Here is a 16,244-nt window from a genome sequence, read left to right as displayed (position 1 = left end):
ATGAGAGCTGTGTCAGAGATTATTTAACTTATTAAAACTTATTAAAAAAGAATACTCAGGAGAAACAATGAGATTACAGTTCTTCTACTTGCCAACAAGAGGACTCATTTATTAGATGCACATGCAAAAAGTAACATGTGCAAAGTCCTAACTGTGCAAATCTGAATCCCTCTTTTAAAGCTGAATATGTGTGTGTGGAACAGAAGATGTGTGTGTGTGTGTGTGTGTGTGTGTAAAACATTAGTACGTGTGTTCTTATATTTCTGGGAACTCTTATCTAAACATTCTTGTAAACAAACCCCTTGATTAATCTCAATGTTTAACAGATGTTTGGATAAACAGGAATAAAGTGGGGTCAAGATCTGGGCAGCTAACCCCACATCACCTCTTGCTAAGGAGACCACAAAACAGTCTGGAAACACTGCAGTCACTCACAGCTGCAGCACTAAGGTGTTTATGAAACCCAGGCAAGTGAAAGTCCACCAGAATGATTAGTAAAATCCATTCAATTCAATTAAGTCTAAAATGTAAAGTAAAGCAATTATTGAGAATGGCAACGAGTTACTTTAATGTAACAAAATTACATAAGTGGGTATAAGTATGTCTAGTTTAATTATTAAAGGAAATTTGGGTTCATCAGTTAAATTAGTTAAACTTTTCATTGTTCCTTCTAAGTTAAACCAGTAGAGCAGGGGTTCCCAAACTTTTTTAGCCGCGCACCCCTTCCATGTCCCAGGCGGGGTGATGCACCCCCAAGATTTTTATATATATATATATATATATATATATATATATATATATATATATATATATATATATATATATATATATATATATAATTAGGGCTGGGCAAGTTAACGCGTTAATTTCGCGTTAACTCATTAGACTATTAACGGCGATATTTTCTTTAACGCGCGTTAACGCATGTTGCTCACATGCTTTTATTTTGTGAAGGTCTGTTGCTGCGGTGTAGGGGTTTGAATCAGAACAGTAGGTGGCGATAATGCGCCAATAACCTCGCTGTCAGCCAAGCCTCGGATTCAGAGGAAGAAAGGTGCTGGCCGGAAAAAAACTAAGCCGACATGCGGAAGGCGGTGTTTCCCGCAGGAATTTGCTTAGGCGAGGCGGTGAGTTGGCGAACGGAACAAGTTTTGAGCGGAGCGGAGCGGGGGGGTCTGCTTAGACGCCGTCGGTGAAGTCGCTTCTCGCTTCAAAGTATCCATGTGTTTTTGCCTGTGTTTCCCTGCCATTCACTATATGCACGCGAGAAAGCAACAACAATAAACCGCGTGTTAACGTCAAATAAACGCAAGCAACGCAAGCATATCGAGTTAGCAAGCATTTCAGGTTAAAGTTCTTCCAGCATGGAATATGACAGAAACAAGTTAGTTGTAACCACTGCCAAGTTAAACTTTGGTATTGAACATAAAATGGTAATGCTGCTCCCTGCTGTTACCTCAGAAATTGCCTGTTTTTGGTAGATTTTTTCCCCATAAAGAGAATTCCCTGTCATTGGCAATAAGCTTTAATTTATTATTATTGCTATTTTTTGTTTTACATGTTTAAGTTGAGCTTTACACTAAATATGTGTTACTGATAAGTGCTACAAATGTTACAACACTTTTGTTCATATGGCAGCAGAACATTAAAATAAAAGTGCTCTTTACACTACTTTTGAATTCATTCATTCAATCGCGATTAATCAGGCAAATTATGCGATTAATCGCGATTAAATATTTTAATCGTTGCCCAGCCCTAATAAATATATATATATATATATATATATATATATATATATATATATATATATATATATATATATAATGCTTTCGCAATGAAAAGTATTACAGATCTGTGCGTGAGCATAATCAAGAAATCGCCCCCAGGACCAGCGGTAACGACAGCGGTGGGCGTGTCATGCGTGTCAGAGCTTGTCACTGGTTCAAAGTCGCGGCACCATGAGCAGCAGTGCTGTTTGTAGGCGCTGCGCGATCCATAGAGACAGAGTCACTCAATCTAATCTCGTAAATAAAACTTTAAGCCCAAATTAAAATTTTTCCTCTGCTGACATAAACGATGTAAAGTCAGGAGAGAGAAAGAGACATTTTCTGATTCGCTCGTTTTCTTCTCCCGGATCCGTTGCGATTCTCTCCTCTCTCGCTCTTTTCCTCTCCTCCTTAACTAACTTTCACCTTAGATGTCTCGCCTGTTTCCCTGATTTCAGCCTATTGAGCTTTTTTGCGAGAATGATTGAAGCAGAGAGCACAAGCCATATGCGCATATACAGCACAATGCAGTGTGGAAGAAGATTTCTTCTAAATAAATACAGTTTATTAACATTTTCGTGTTAATAATGTATCGTTCCGTTATGACACCCAAGCACCAGACGAGGTTTTGCTGCTAACACTTTATTTTAGGACGAACAGGACAGGACAGCTTTCACTCCGCCAGTCCCCATAATCACGACGCCTCTCCCCGGAAGCCACGCATTTCTTCCGCTATGACCCCAAAGCGATCTGATTTAAAGGAACAGTAAATGTGCAACAGCGTTTAGCAATAAAGTCTAATAAGGATCATTACAATACATTTTTATTTATTGATTAAATTAACAGTTTTTTAGCTTTACAAAAGAAATGCTTATTTACACATCTTTATTGCTGGGGGAAAAAACACGGTCAGGCGCCATTACAGTTTTCGCTTTGCGCACCCCCTAGTGGCAGCTCGCGCATTTGGGAAACCCTTTTTCCTTTAGAAGTTTAGAATAAAATATCAGGTAAATCATTTCAGTTAATAAGAACTCCAATAAACCTGACAAAGGATACATTAATTAAGTGCTTATAATCCCCTCATTAGGAGTAGAAGTCATGAGGGGTGGGGGAGTGAGGGGGGTAGTAGGTTAAAACAACTCCAGAACAAATTAGGTATTCAATACTAATGTATCACATTGTGACTGGATTAGTCAAGTTGATTTAGAAACTATCATGATTTTTATGAACTTGGAAACAGATTTAGTCTTTAGCATGACTACACTATGTAAACACTAAAAACTGTACTGAGTTAGAATTGAATCAGAAAACTGTTTTTAAGAAAGGTTGGGAATATTTTTGGACTCTAAACTAAGTTATTTTATTTGATTCTTTTAAACTCCAGACGAAAAGCACATCTTATTTTTTGTTGAGCTCTCTGCCTCTATATTCATACTTATGTTATTAATTGAGAAGATTTACGCTAGCATCAACGGATTACCAGTCTCTCTTCAGTTGGTCATTGTATGTAAAAGTAGCACTACAGTCACACATGTTTCCACAAAAGGCAAGGAGCATGTAATGGCACTGTTTTCTGTATGCACCCTGAGATTGTTGATGTGTGAGTCGTCTATCTCACTCACACCATTAGGAAAACTATCTGTCCTCTCAAAAAATCCCCCATGTCCCTGAACCTCCTTTTGTCTGGAACAGTGACTTGCTCTGGCACCAGAAGCCTCTCAGCTGCAGCACAGAAGTCCTGCACACACCTACACACTGTTGTGATGCTGACTCCAAACAGGTGTGCAATGCTCCTGTACTCTGACCCGGCAGCTGACTCCCACAGTGCAATAGCAACTCTCCTCCAAACGGGCACACAATGAAGAAAAGAGGTGGTTTCTATCACTGGGCAGACTTTACGGCATAGAGAGTTGAATTTCTCCCAGAACATCCTGAAGTTCTGCAGCCACTGGGAGTTCATCACTGTTGAGACCGTTTCAAAATAAAGTCATGAATGAGGTCTGCAGTCTCTACTTTTGTAGAGGAGTCTCAGATGAAGATCTGGACATATGCTAAGTGTGTGTTGGTCTCACTTAGTCAGTTACAAGTGTGTTAGTAAAGAAAGGGGGCTCGTGGGCTAAAGAGGTATAAGAATAGAAAATGAAGTGGCTGTGGGTCGTCTCTATGTGTAACGTGCCCTGAGAAGAAGCCTGTTTTCATAAAAAGTTGTTAATTATGCTAAATGTGCACCATGTAGTCAGAAAGACACCCATTTTACAGCTAATAATATACTCAAAGCATTTAATGTAAATCCGTATTAGTCTAGCAAGAGCTGTATAGCTTACTAGGATAACCCAACTGTCAGTTTCTCTGGAGCATTTAAACACGTCTCCAGGAGTCTGTCAGTTCAGGGTATTACTGTTATGTTTCTGTGGTACAGCACAAATAGGAATAAAAGAAAGTTCTGGATACATCAAGGTAAGACAGAATATAAAAGTATTGAGTAACAAAGACTGGATTAAAGGGTGTAAAATAACGGGAGGAATAGAGAAAAGGAAGATTATTTTTATCAGGTTTAAACTCCTAAAACATTCATTAAACAACACAGAGGAAGAAAGACAACAGATCTTAAACTCTCAAGGAGAATGACACAGGGACATGCTCAGTGACAAACCCCCTATCCTTTCTAAAGCACATCCATGCTGCCTCTTACTTTTTCTTTTCACCGGGAGGCAAACTGCAATGTGACCTTCGACATCGTAAACTAGCTGTCCAGTTATGAAGAACAACTGAGCATTCAGTTCTCAGGGAAAGGAGTAACCACAGATGCCTAGGTGCAAATTCTCATTATCATTGATAGTGAGACTTTTTCTCTTCACAAAGCCTTGCTCTGTAACATAGAGAAAGATTAGTCATCTGAAAAACATTTTATTATCAGAATAAACTCAAACCTGAAAACCTTTTTAATATTGATGAGGAAATACGTGATAAATGCAATAAACATGGTAAAGAAAACGAGACATGTAGAGAATAATAGAAATAATTGTAACAATTTTATAGAACTGCGACAGACTACCGATCTGTCCAAGGTGTACCCTGCCTCTCACCCATTGAAAACTGGAGATAGGCACCAGCACCCCTCGCGACCCCATGAGGGATAAAGAGAGTCAGAAAATGGATGGATGGATTTTATAGAAGTCAATGGTAAGTTAGATAGACGAGGAAGAGGAAAGAGGACACAGATGTGTCAATGTTAAGATTTCAGCATACAGGGTTAAATGATAGACCCTTCATGCATAGACATTATATTCATAGACGTCCCATTACGTGCTGGAGCGCCTCCAGTATCACCGCCATATTGGATGGATATCTCCTGCTCTAGGCTAACTTAGGAGCAGATGGGAGTAAACGCAGAGGGAGCAACATTGATCGGATTTTCTGCAGCTTAAGGTTCCAATAACTGACGATAACCACTGAAAGTAGATCACACGAGGTGAAGATCACCATTCTGGGCTGAGATTAGTTCTGATCATGAGTTTTATTTGGTGAGAACAATGCAGAAACCCAAAAGAAGGATCATAGATGTTTTATCACTGTAAATCACAAATTAAGGCTGAATCATGTTGCCAAATTAAGAACCCTGGAGTTACAGACTACCAACACATGCAAGAAGCTGTGCAAAACAATTATTTTTCAAGGTTCTTAAGGTCTAGCCACAGAAGCAAGCAGGGTGTAAGACACTGGAATGACTTGAAAATTTTAAAGAACACTTTTCCAGACCTTTAAAATAATGTGTTTGCATGAACAGCATGCAGAAATATGAAGAAATTATTGTTGGTGTGTAGAGAAGGCTCAGAATTGCTCACGTGAGAGAGAAATAAGTTGAATTCAATTCATCCATCCATCCATTTTCTGACCCGCTTAATCCCTCATGGGGTCGCGGGGGTTGCTGGTGCCTATCTCCGGCGTTCACTGGGCGAGAGGCAGGGTACACCCTGGACAGGTCGCCAGTCTGTCGCAGAGCTGAATTCAATTCAATTCAATTCAATTTTATTTACATAGCGCCAATTCATGAAGCATGTCATCTCGAGGCACTTTACAAAGTCAAATCAATCATATTATACAGATTGGTCAAAAATGTCCTATATAAGGGAACCAGTTGATTGCTTCAAAGTCCCGACAAGCAGCATTCACTCCTGGAGAACCGTAGAGCCACAGGGAGAGTCGTCTGCATTGTCCATGGCTTTGCTGCAATCCCTCATACTGAGCAAGCATGAAGTGACAGTGGAAAGAAAAACCACCCATTAATGGGAAGGAAAAACCTCCGGCAGAACCGGGCTCAGTATGAACGGTCATCTGCCTCGACCGACTGGGGTTACAGAAGACAGAGCAGAGACACAACAAGAGAGACAAAAAAAGCACAGAAGCACACATTGATCCAGTAATCTGTTCTACATTAGATGGTAATAGCGGGTGAGCCGTCTTCTCTGGATGATGTCACAGTTAACAGAACGTCAGACCAGGTGTACCTACTATGAAGAAAAAAAAGTTAAAAGCAGAAATGATGACAAAAAATGCATAATTGAAGAACAGTAGCACTCGGTAGAGTGAGAAAAATAAACCCTGATGTCCTCCAGCAGCCTAGGCCTATTGCAGCATAACTATAGAGATAGCTCAGAGTAACATGAGCCACTCTGACTAGAAGCTTTGTCACAAAGGAAAGTTTTAAGATTAGTCTTAAAAGTAGACGGGGTGTCTGCCTCACGGACCAAAACTGGGAGTTGGTTCCACAGGAGAGGAGCCTGATAGCTAAAGGATCTGCCTCCCATTCTACTTTTAGAGACTCTAGGAACCACCAGCAGACCTGCAGTCTGAGAGCGAAGTGCTCTGTTAGGAACATACGGGGTAATCAGAGCTCTGATATATGATGGAGCTTGATTATTAAGGGCTTTATACGTTAGAAGGAAAATTTTAAATTCTATTCTTGATTTAACAGGAAGCCAATGAAGGGAAGCTAAAACAGGTGAAATATGATCCCTCTTGTTGATTTTCATCAGAACTCTTGCAGCAGCCTTTTGGATGATAATAGCAGCAGAAGTCACTTCTTTCAGGATTGTTGCACAGTTATGGTTGCAGTTATAGTGCAGCATTGTATAGTCTGATAGCAGCAGGAATGAATGACCTGTGGTAACGCTCCTTCTTACAGACAGGATGTCTAAGTCTGGCACTAAAAGAGCTGCTCAGCTCCTCTACAGTCTGGTGCGGGGGGGGGGGGGGGGGGGGGTTGTCCATGATGGATGTGAGCTTGGACAACACCCTCCTCTCAGCCACTTCCTCCACTGAGTTCAGAGTCCAGAGTGCAATGAAATTACAGAGATTGGACTGCCAAATTGGTTGCCATGGAAATTACAGATGTGGCAACCTGCAACATCTGAGGCTCCTCAGGTGGCTAAAACAAATTATCAATACACTTGCTGACCAGAACTATCAATTGCAGTAGCTGCTTACCTGTGACTGGTAAATTACCACGCTGCCAGGTAAACAAGTCCACAATTTCGTCTATGCAGTGTAGCTGGAACAAAATACTAGATAAAGGTTTGGTTCAAATGGGGTGGATATTACCGAGCCATGTTAGCCCTTATCTTCCTGCCAGCAAACAACAGGACAGATCGATCCAGAGGAGCAACAACGGAGCCCAGCACAGTTTGACAAACAAAGAAGCAGCTGACGCAAGTAGCCTTGTGGTAGGTGGAGACCTGCTTATATGCAGCAGCCAAAATTGGCCTTAAAGTGGCAGCGTACCATTTATGCTGCTACACAGATAAACAAACTCTAAAGGCACAGACTGACATACATGGTATAGGGTTCAAATATAAGTGAAGCTGGCCTGACTCGCTGCGCCCTCAACATTTCCAAACAAGTTGTCCAGATGATTCATCCAAAAAATCCATGGAGACCTTAATGCATTTAAAAAACGTTTTAGAGATTAGATAGAAAAATGGGTGCCAAACATACATCCAAAAGGGCGACAGAGGTCAAAAAACCAATTGGCTCCACTCTGTGAGCAACACAACAACAAACTCCCATCATGCATCATCCTTAAAAGTGACACATATGGAGCCTTAAACCAAAGTAGTAATGAAAATAATAACAAAATAAATAGCTAAATATACAAATTCCCTAAATTAATATGAATTACCAACAATATCGAATAATTTAAAGAAAAGTATATTAGGTAAGAAAAACAATACTCAAAACATTAACCATAATGCACGTCAAGAAAATCACAAAATATAAATCCAGGCTCCTACATTACCAGCCCCTTAATTGTTAACAAGTTTACTGTAACAACCATCAAACAGATTTAATTTATTAAACGGAGCCTTAAACATAGAGAGTTTAAGAAGTTCATGTCTCCTCGGTCTCCTTTAACAGACATAGCTTAGTCACTGGCCGACACAGCTCAGAAGTTTTGGTCTTGACTTTAACTTAGTGGACATAACCCTTTCTGTCAGGAAGAGTCTCTACCACTCTTCCAAGTGGCCATGAACTTTTGGGTGACGTTTCATCCACAATCATTACCATGTCACCAACATGAAGGTTTTTGTTGGTTGTGGACCACTTCTGGTGTTCCTGTTGCTGCGGAAGATATTCTTTGCATCACTGCTTCCAGAAGATATCTGCCACATACTGGACTTGTTTCCATCTTCTCCTGGCATATTGCTCTTCCTTATTAAAAACACCTGGTGGCAACAACGGCTCCACTTTGAGCAAAAGTAAATGATCGGGTTTTAATGCTTCCAAATCATTTACGTCTGAAGAAGCTTTTGTTATAGGTCTGCTGTTAATGACTGCCTCTGCCTCGCATAACAAAGTATGTAGGTCCTCTTATTCAAAAACTTGTTCCCTTAATGGCACGTTCAATATTTTTCTTACAGAACGTATTTATCTTTCCCAGCAGCCAGCATATTGTGAGCCTGAGGGTGGATTGAAATGCCATGCAATGCCCTTTTGTTGCAGATTTTTTGCAACATGGCTATTGTTCCGCTGCTGAATAGCTTGTTTCATCTCCACGTGCAGTTTAATGCAGCCTTCAGGCAGCATCCTGACAATAAATATACTGTATATATATATATATATATATATATATATATATATATATATATATATATATATATATATATATATATATATATAGTCAGTATGCTGCCTGAAGGCTGCATTCTGAGCTTGCCTGCCTCCTTCCTTCCCAGCGCAGCCTGATTGGGTTCACCTGTCAGGCTGCAATTAACCTTGGACTCATTCAGCCTGCTCTCACCACTATATTAACTCACCTCTTTTTGCTCTTGGTCGCCGGCCCGTAAAGGTTCAATTCCTGCTCAGTCCACAGCCAGAAACTCAATTCCAGCACAGCCCGCAGTCTAACGTTTAGCTACTTCAACACCACGGCTGTCCTCCAGCGCTCCGTCTTTGTCTCGAGTCACCGGCTCCAGTACTCCTTCCTGGTCTCAAGTCATCAGCTCCAGTGTTCCTTTCTGGTCTCAAGTCATCAGCTCCAGTGTTCCTTTCTGGTCTCAAGTCATCAGCTTCAGTGTTCCTTTCTGGTCTCAAGTCATCAGCTTCAGTACTCCTTCCTGGTCAGTCTCTCTGTGCTATACCTGCCAGCCAGCTTCTGCACCCTACAACTCCGCTTAATAAAAGACTCTGGTTCCTCAAGTCATCCATCATCCACCTTGTGCAATAAATTCTCTCAAAACCAGCTCTGTGTGTGCGCACTGTGTCTGGGTTCATCTTAGACAAATATCATGATAATGGATGAACCCGAGCACGCACAGAGGTTGGTGCAGAAGCTGGAGGGTTCTGCTCCACCTCAGCACGAGGTCTCTGTGGGTGTCTCCGTCTGAAGATCTGCTTCGCCTCTTTCATCCGCTTCTGGTTCAGCTCCGTCGGGATCACAGTAGACGAAGTCCCGCCTCTGGCTCTGTTTCCTCGGGGTCGCCCTTCGTGACACCCGCCTCCCAGGCTGCCCAGCGTTAAAAGACGGCACTTCAGTCATCGCTGCCCAGCGTCTTCTGTCGCTGCTGCCCAGTGTTCTCATGTTCCTGCCTTACATCTTTAGTTTCCTAGTTTAGCTTTAATTTTCTGGATTTGCTTTAGCTTTCTAGTTCTGCTTTAGTTTTCTGGTTCTCTAGTTTTCTAGTTTCTGTCCAAGTTCCCTAGTTTCTGTCTTAGTTTTGAGTTATTTTTTCACCCTCTAGTTTTGAGTTACTTAGCATTCCTTAGTTTTAGAGTATTTCAGTGCTTCTTAGATTGCTTTTGTTTTGTAGTCCTGCTTTAATTTTCTAGTTTTTTTCTTGGTCCTAGTGTTCCTTAATGCTGTCTGGTTCTCGTGTTCCTTGGTTTTGTCTGGTTATTCCTCTGTAGTTTCTGTTTTATTCCGGCTTCCCTAGGCTTCCCTGTTCTGGTTCGCTTGAATTCTCCTAGTTCCTCTGTTTCCCTCTGTGTTTCCGTACGCCTGTCCCTCTGGCATTTCCTTACTCTCTCCTCTGTCCCATAGCGTTTCTGTATGCTCTCCTTGGTTCCCTAGTGTTTCTTTACGCTCTCCTCGGTTCCCTAGCGTTTCTGTACGCTCTCCTTGGTTCCCTAGCATTTTCTTAGGCTCTTTGGTTCTCCGGTGTCTCCTAGGCTCTTTGGTTCCCAAATGTTCTCTACCTTTTTTGGTTCCCCAGTGTTCTCTAGTTTCTTTTGTTCCTTAGTGTCCCCTAGCATCTTTGGTTCCCCAGTGTTCTCTAGTTTCTTTTGTTCCCCAGTGTTCTCTAGCTTCTTTAGTTCCCCTGTGTTCTGTTTTTATAGTAGGTACAGGTGTACCTACTATGAAGAAAAAAGAGAGAGAGCAAAACGTTTTTGTTACTTCAAGGCTGGACTATTGTAATTCTTTACTATCAGGAAGTCCACAAAATGCAGTTCAAAGCCTTCAGCTGATCCAAAATGCTGCAGCAAGAGTTCTGATGAAAATCAACAAGAGGGATCATGTTTCTCCAATTTTAGCTTCCCTTCATTGGCTTCCTGTTAAATCAAGAATAGAATTTAAAATTCTTCTTCTAACGTATAAAGCCCTTAATAATCAAGCTCCATCATATATCAGAGCTCTGATTACCCCGTATGTTCCTAACAGAGCACTTCGCTCTCAGACTGCAGGTCTGCTGGTGGTTCCTAGAGTCTCTAAAAGTAGAATGGGAGGCAGATCCTTTAGCTATCAGGCTCCTCTCCTGTGGAACCAACTCCCAGTTTTGGTCCATGAGGCAGACACCCTGTCTACTTTTAAGACTAATCTTAAAACTTTCCTTTTTGATAAAGCTTATAGTTAGAGTGGCTCATGTTACCCTGAGCTACCTCTATAGTTATGCTGCTATAGGCTTAGGCTACTGGAGGATATCAGGGCCTATATTTCTCACTTTGCTAAGTTCTACTGTTCTCCAGTTTTGCATGGCTGTTGTTATTTCAGCTTTTAACTTTTTGTTCTCTCTCTTTTTTCTTCATAGTAGGTACATCTGTTCTGGCGTTCTGTTAACAGTGACATCATCCAGGGAAGACAGATCACCTGCTACTACCATCTAATGTAGAACAGATTACTGGATCAATGTGTGCTTCTGTGCTTTTTTGTCTTTTGTGTCTCTTCTCTATTTAAATAACATTTAATTGAATTGATCAAGAAGCAGAAAGAAGGAAAGCCGTTGGTGAAGCAGCTCTTTCTGTCGGATAGCGAGTTCAGCATGGAGCCAAACAACTTTCCTCTGATCAGTAAAACCTTAGTAGCTTAGCTGCTGTTTCCTACCTATTCGCTGTAAGATTATCAGGGGGATCCGGCTGAAATCCAGCAGTCCGCGCTCATCCTCCATCTCTTCCTCCGGCTCCACCAAGACTTCTTTCAACTCCGTCAATCTTTCTTCAGCAGCACTTTCTGCTCGTTGCTAATCTCTCTCTGGGGCTCAACCCAACACCTTTTCACCACTAACATTCACACGTCAAGATGGACGTCGGCACTTGCGCTATCGGGACGTGTCAGCACGCCGCGATCTTGGATGGGTCACTCACTACCCCCACTGCATTTATTTATGACCGTTCATACTGAGCCCGGTTCTGCCGGAGGTTTTCCTTCCCGTTAATGGGGAGTTTTTCTTTCCACTGTCACTTCATGCTTTCTCAGTATGAGGGATTGCTGCAAAGCCATCAACAATGCAGACGACTCTTCTTCAGGAGGAAATGCTGCTTGTCGGGACTTTGATGCAATCAACTGGTTCCCTTATATAGGAACTTTTTGACTAATCTGATTGATTTTGACTTTGTAAAGTGCCTTGAGATGACATTTTTCATGAATTGGCGCTATATAAATAAAATTGAAATATATTGAAATGTGTTAATGCTGAAATACAGTGTTTAAAAAAGTATTTCATAAAGGTATGCTCTTTAAGTGCCAAACATATGGCACATTAATGTATGAATATGTGATTTCATACCAAAATGTATTTCATGGTATTTAACAAAGACAAACATGTGTTATGGCATATTATTGCAACCTTAAGCTGCTACATGTTCTTTGTGGATCTGGAGAAAGCATTCAACAATGTCCCTCGAATAAAGGCTGTTAGGTTTCTGTATGACCAGTGTCAAAGCTTGGTCCGCATTGCCGGCAGTAATAACTGAATAATAATTGAACTTTATTGATCTTGCGCTGGAGAAATTCTCTTCTGCATCTTAACCCATCCCCTTGGGGAGCAGTGGGCTGCCACTGTGCGGTGCCTGGGGAGCAATCAGGGGTTAAGGGTCTTGCTCAGGGACCCAGCGTGGCAGTCTGCGGGATTTGAACTCAGAACCTCTGGGACCAAAGCTCTGTGCTCTAACCACTAGGCCACCACTCCCCCAGTAAGTCAGACTTGTTGAACTCCCCCAAGGTTGCCCTTTGTCACCGATTCTGTTCATAACTTGTATGGACAGAATTTCTAGGCGCAGCCAAGGTGTTGAGGGGATCCGTTTTGGTGGCCTTAGGATCGCGTCTCTGCTATTCGCGGATGACGTGGTCCTATTGGCTTCATCAGGGCTTGATCTACAGCTCTCACTGGAGCGTTTCGCAGCCGAGTGCGAAGCGGCCGTGATGAAATGCCTCCAAATCCGAGACCCTGGTCTTGAACCGGAAAAGGGTAGAGTGCCTCCTCCGGGTTGGGGAGGTTGTGCTGCCTCTAGTGGAGGAGTTCAAATATCTTGGGGTCTTGTTCACGAATGAGGGGAAGATGGAGCGGGAGATCCACAGACGAATTGGTGCAGCGTCTGCTGTGAAACGGGCACTGTACCGAACCGTTGTGGTGAAGAGAAAGCTGAGCAAAAAGGCGAAGCTCTCGATTTACCGGTCGATCTGAAGTCGATCTGAAGCTGCTACCCCCGCGACCCGACTCCCAGATAAGAGGAAGAAGATTGGATAGAGATTGGCTTTTGTAAACACAGACAATGTTATTAGTGTCGTGGCAAATTGACCCTACAAGTATAAGCTTAAGTCTTTGTATTAATGTACTCTGGTTTGGCCTTCTGTTTATACTTTTGGTAGTCTAGTTTTATTTCACTATACCATTAAGTATATTAAATATTAGATAAAAAAATAAACTTTAAGTACACCAGCTCATTTTAAGTATCTAATATACTTGTTATTAACTTGAATAAACTACTTTTTGCTAATTATTTTGCAAAATTTCAGGATTGCAGGACAATAAAGGATTTATTTATGGACTTGTGTGATTGTCTCCATCTTAGGAATCATAACACCTTTTTCTTCTTGGAGCGCCGCTTTCTGCGCCATAGCCAATCGTTGCTTTTAGTATAATTTTTCACCCAAAATGGTTAAACAATCGCACTTGTCAAACCACACCCGTCCGTCCGTCGTCTTCTGCTTATCCGGGGTCAGGTCGCGGGGTTAGCAGCTTCAGTAGGGAGGCCCAGACGTCCCTCTCCCCAGCCAGGTGGGCCAGCTCCTCAGGAGGAATCCCAAGGCGTTCCCAGGCCAGCCGGGAGACATAGTCCCTCCAGCATGTCCTGGGTCTTCCCCTGGGCCTCCTTCCGGTGGGACGTGCCCGGACACCTCACCAGGGAGGCGTCTAGGAGGCATCCTGACCAGATGCCCAAGCCACCTCAACGGGCTCCTCTCGACGTGGAGGAGCAGCGGCTCTACTCTGAGTCCTCCCCGGATGACTGAGCTCCTCACCCTATCTCTAAGGGAGAGCCCAGACACACTACGGAGAAAACTCATTTCAGCCGCTTGTATCCGGGATCTCCTTCTTTCGGTCACGACCCAAAGCTCGTGACCATAGATGAGGGTAGGAACGTAGATCGACCTGTAAATCGAGAGCTTCGCCTTTTGGCTCAGCTCTCTCTTCACCACAACGGATCGGTACAGCGCCCACTTCACAGCAGACACTGCACCAATCCGCCTGTCGATCTCCCGCTCCATCTTCCCCTCATTCGTGAACAAGAACCCAAGATACTTGAACTCCTCCACTAGGGGCAGCACATCCTCCCCAACCCGGAGAAGGCACTCTACCCTTTTCCGGTTCAAGACCATGATCTTGGATTTGGAGGCACTGATTTCCATCCCGGCCGCTTCACACTTCTGCTGCGAACCGCTCCAGTGAGAGCTGTAGATCACGTCCTGATGAAGCCAATAGGACCACGTCATCCGCGAATAGCAGAGACGCAATCCTAAGGCCACCAAAACGGAACCCCTCAACACCTTGGCTGCGCCTAGAAATTCTGGCCATAAAAGTTATGAACAGAATCGGTGACAAAGGGCAACCTTGGCGGAGTCCAACTCTCACTGGAAACGAGTCTGACTTACTGCCGGCAATGCGGACCAGACTCTGACACGGGTCGTACAGAGACCTGACAGCCCTTATTAAAGGGTCCGGTACTTCATACTCCCAGAGTACCCCCCACAGGATCCCTCGGGGTACACGGTCGAATGACTTTTCCAGATCCACAAAGCACATGTAGACTGGTTGAGCAAACTCCCATGCCCCCTCCAGAATCCTGCTGAGGGTATAGAGCTGGTCCAGTGTTCCACGGCCAGGACGAAAACCACACTGCTCTTCCTGAATCCGAGATTCGACTATCCGACGGACCCTCCTTTCCAGAACCCCTGAATAGACCTTACCAGGGAGGCTTAAGAGTGTGATTCCTCTGTAGTTGGAACACACCCTCCGGTCCCCCTTTTTAAATAGGGGAACCACCACCCCAGTCTGCCAATCCAGGGGAACTGCCCCCGATGTCCATGCAATGTTGCAGAGCCACGTTAACCAACACAGCCCCACAACATCCAGAGCCTTAAGGTACTCAGGGCGAATCTCATCCACCCCCAGGGCCTTGCCACCGAGGAGCTTTTTAACAACCTCGGCAACCTCAGCACCAGAGATGGGAGAACCCGACCCAGAGTCCTCAGGCTCTGCTTCCGCAATGGAAGACATGTTGGTGGGATTAAGGAGGTCTTCGAAGTATTCCGCCCACCGACACACGACGTACCGAGTCGAGGTCAGCAGCACACCACCCCCACTGTATACAGTGTTGGTACTGTGCTGCTTCCCCCTCCTGAGACGCCGGATAGTGGACCAGAATCGCTTCGAAGCCGTACGGAAGTCTTTCTCCATGGCCTCTCCGAACTCTTCCCACGTCCGAGTTTTTTCCTCGGCGACCAGCCGAGCCGCCTGCCGCTTCGACTGCCGGTACACATCAGCTGCTTACGGAGTCCCACAGACCAATAAAGCCCGTTAGGACTCCTTCTTCAGCTTGACGGCTTCCCTCACCGCTGGTGTCCACCAGCGGGTTCGAGGGTTGCCGCTGCGACATGCACCGACAACCTTGCAGCCACAGCTCCGACTAGCTGCCTCAACAATAGAGGCGCGGAACATGGTCCATTCAGACTCAATGTCCCCCGCCTCCCTCGGGACGTGTTTAAAGCTCTCCCGGAGGTGGGAGTTAAAGCTCCACCTCACAGGGGACTCTGCCAGACGTTCCCAGCAAACCCTCACAGTACGTTTGGGCCTGCCCGGTCGGACCGGCTTCCTCCCCCGCCATCGGAGCCAACTCACCACCAGGTAGTGGTCGGTGGAGAGCTCCGCCCCTCTCTTCACCCGAGTGTCCAAGACATATGGCCGCAGATCAGATGAAACGACAACAAAGTCGATCATTGAACCGCGACCTAGGGTGTCCTGGTGCCAAGAGCACATATGGACACCCTTATGCTTGAACATTGTGTTTTGATGGACAATCCATGACGAGCACAGAAGTCCAACAACAAAACACCACTCGAGTTCAGATCAGGTGGGCCATTCCTCCCAACCACGCCCCTCCAGGTCCCACTGTCATTGCCCACGTGAGCGTTGAAGTCCCCCAGCAAAACGAGGGAGTCCCCAGGAGGGGCACTCTCCAGTACCCCTTTCAAGGACTCCAAAAAGGGTGGGT

General features: G+C 44.1%; 2 protein-coding genes across 2 annotated transcripts in view; one reads left to right on the top strand and one right to left on the bottom strand.

Annotated features, from left to right (window-relative positions):
• Positions 1–16,244, top strand: part of LOC118560255 (protein NLRC3-like) — a 943,592-nt gene that overhangs the window by 680,251 nt on the left and 247,097 nt on the right. The gene's annotated exons all lie outside the window — the stretch shown is intronic.
• The window catches only part of LOC118560256 (NLR family CARD domain-containing protein 3-like), an 88,037-nt gene that overhangs the window by 48,135 nt on the left and 23,658 nt on the right, over positions 1–16,244 (bottom strand). The window contains exon 2 of the mRNA XM_036131169.1: positions 11,581–11,746. The gene's annotated coding sequence lies outside the window, so the exon portion shown is untranslated. The remainder of the gene's footprint in view (positions 1–11,580; positions 11,747–16,244) is intronic.

The sequence above is a fragment of the Fundulus heteroclitus genome, unplaced genomic scaffold (genome assembly GCF_011125445.2).
Source record: "Fundulus heteroclitus isolate FHET01 unplaced genomic scaffold, MU-UCD_Fhet_4.1 scaffold_41, whole genome shotgun sequence".
NCBI lineage: Eukaryota > Metazoa > Chordata > Actinopteri > Cyprinodontiformes > Fundulidae > Fundulus > Fundulus heteroclitus.
Note: the sequence above shows the minus strand (reverse complement) of the source record. Positions and strands in the feature narration are given on the sequence as shown.